At 48.9% G+C, this 2,091-nt stretch overlaps 1 protein-coding gene across 2 annotated transcripts in view; it reads right to left on the minus strand.

Annotated features, from left to right (window-relative positions):
* NAA60 (N(alpha)-acetyltransferase 60, NatF catalytic subunit) overlaps positions 1–1,660 on the minus strand; it is a 42,186-nt gene extending 40,526 nt beyond the window's left edge. The window contains exon 1 of one of the 2 annotated variants that reach the window (XM_011950185.1): positions 1,434–1,660. The gene's annotated coding sequence lies outside the window, so the exon portion shown is untranslated. The remainder of the gene's footprint in view (positions 1–1,433) is intronic. The other variant, XM_011950186.1, reaches the window with a different exon arrangement.
* Between the last annotated feature and the right edge of the window lie 431 nt (positions 1,661–2,091).

The raw sequence follows: 2,091 nt of genomic DNA on the forward strand, positions 1-2,091 counted from the left end.
AAGCACAAAACGAGAAGGGAAAGATGACTATGTGAACACCACAGTGACTCAATAATGAACATTTATTTGGCTTACACCTTCATACACAGGCTATTAGTTCTTCTTCAACATGTATGCTTTGAACTGGTCTAGCCTGTAGGGAAGTTTGTTCCTACCATTCTTCCATCTGTCCTGGAAGCACTTTTACTGGGACTCCCCAGGTACCTCTTTTGTGATCCATCCCCACAAGGTCTAGCTCTTAGCTGTCAAGAGATGTCATTTGTGGCAGATTCTGCTGTTTCTTATCTAACTTACTTTCCACATCTCTTTTCATTGATAACAAAGCCCTGATTTTGTGCAGGTAGATTATCATGGGAGGCTGGGTCCTTCCCCTAGTGACAAGGGCTGAAGCATGATGGGCCCCAAATAATTATGATATTTATTCTTGGTAATAACTAGTTTAGGATGGGTACATGACACAATACATGTCTGCATATTTTACCTAGATTCTACTGTCAACTTTACCAACATGCTAAGGGTGGCAGAGGAGAAGCATTGGGACTTTGATGTTGTCACTGGGCCACCAAATTAACCAACCTGCAACTGCTCTTTGAACATCATTTCGGTGGGTTTGCTGTTACTTGTAGCTGAAACTATCCTATCAGATATTCCACAAAATCACATTACCTAAGTTGTCAAATCTCCTAATATTGTTTTAATAACCATCCAGCCATTCATTAAGCTTTTAGATACAGGGATGTGCCTGGCACTAGAATAAGGAAATATGTTGAGACTTTTCAGGCTTTTTTATCAAGGTACCTATCATTTTCGTCTTTTTTTTCCCCAAACACCTTTATAAATGGACAATTTCTTTCACTTACATTATCTTATAATCTGAAACTACCCTCTGAGTTAGCCCAGAGAGGCATCCTGAGCTGTTTGCAGCTGAGGAAAGCAAAGTTTTAAACTGGCCAAGATTACCAACCAATCAGTGTCAGAGCTTGGGACGGAGTTCAATTTTCCAATTCCAAATCTCTACACTAGGGCACTCCCTCTTCCGCCAACACACAATAGGAAATGACTGGCTCTAGGGTAGGCTGAATGTGAGGTATCTGGGGGCGAACAATGTCCCGCGACGCAAACCTAGGGCTCTATACCCGCGTGGGGTCCTCTGTGACTATGGAGCTGACGCGGCTCGGTTAGGCTGCAGCTACGGGTACAATACATAATGCCTCCAGAACACTTTAAGTAGGAGCCTAGCAACCTGGCCTACACCGATGTCAACGTTGTGAACGTACAAAAAGACATTCCTTCATGTTCTACGGCCCCACCATCCGCCCAAGACACAAAGGACAGCTCAAGCCCACGTTAGGCCCGAACCCCCGGCCTCTCAATCACCCCGCTCTGGCCAGACCGAAATTTCAGCCCTACAGGGCACTGTTGGCCAAACCCACATTTTGTTACCGATTTTCTTTCGAGTTCCGGTGTCTCCCAGTCTTCCTTCTGCCCTTCTTCTCGGAAACATTACGTCCCTCTGGGGTCACCCTAAGACTCTACTTTAGCCGGTAAACAGGCCCGGAGCTCACAGGGGAGACCCTGCCAGCGGAAGCGGAAATGCTTGCTTAGAGAAAAGGAGGAAAACTACCTCTCGCATCTGCACGGTAGCTACAGGTCCTCGGTTTAGGTGTTCGATTGGTCAACACAAAAGAAGGACTTCCCCTTCGGGAGAACTCCGGCCAATCAAAGGGTAGGATGGCAGATAGGGCTGGGGGCGGGTCGCTTCCGGCGGCTTTTCCCGCAGCTCCTGCGTAGAGGAGCATGAGAGCGTGGGAGTTTTACAGCGCCCGTGGCGTTCTTCGTCGCGTCCCGGTCGGGCGTCGCTTTCTGCAGCTCCTGTCCGGGAGCGCGAGGCCTGTCATTAGCCACCGAGCGGTAAGTGGGCCCCTTTCGAGGCCGGGCCAGGAGGAGGAGCAGTCAGCGTAGGTTTTTAAGGGTGGTTCGGCGGTAATCGAGGGAGGCTAGGGGTACTGGAGGAGCTTGGCCGCAGAATAGGTCCGTTTAAAGACTGTTCTCGCCCCGCGCAGCTTCGTCTCGAAGTCCCTGTGGCGTCTG

The sequence above is a fragment of the Colobus angolensis genome, unplaced genomic scaffold, assembly GCF_000951035.1.
Source record: "Colobus angolensis palliatus isolate OR3802 unplaced genomic scaffold, Cang.pa_1.0 Scaffold303, whole genome shotgun sequence".
In the NCBI taxonomy this organism is placed as follows: Eukaryota; Metazoa; Chordata; class Mammalia; order Primates; family Cercopithecidae; genus Colobus; species Colobus angolensis.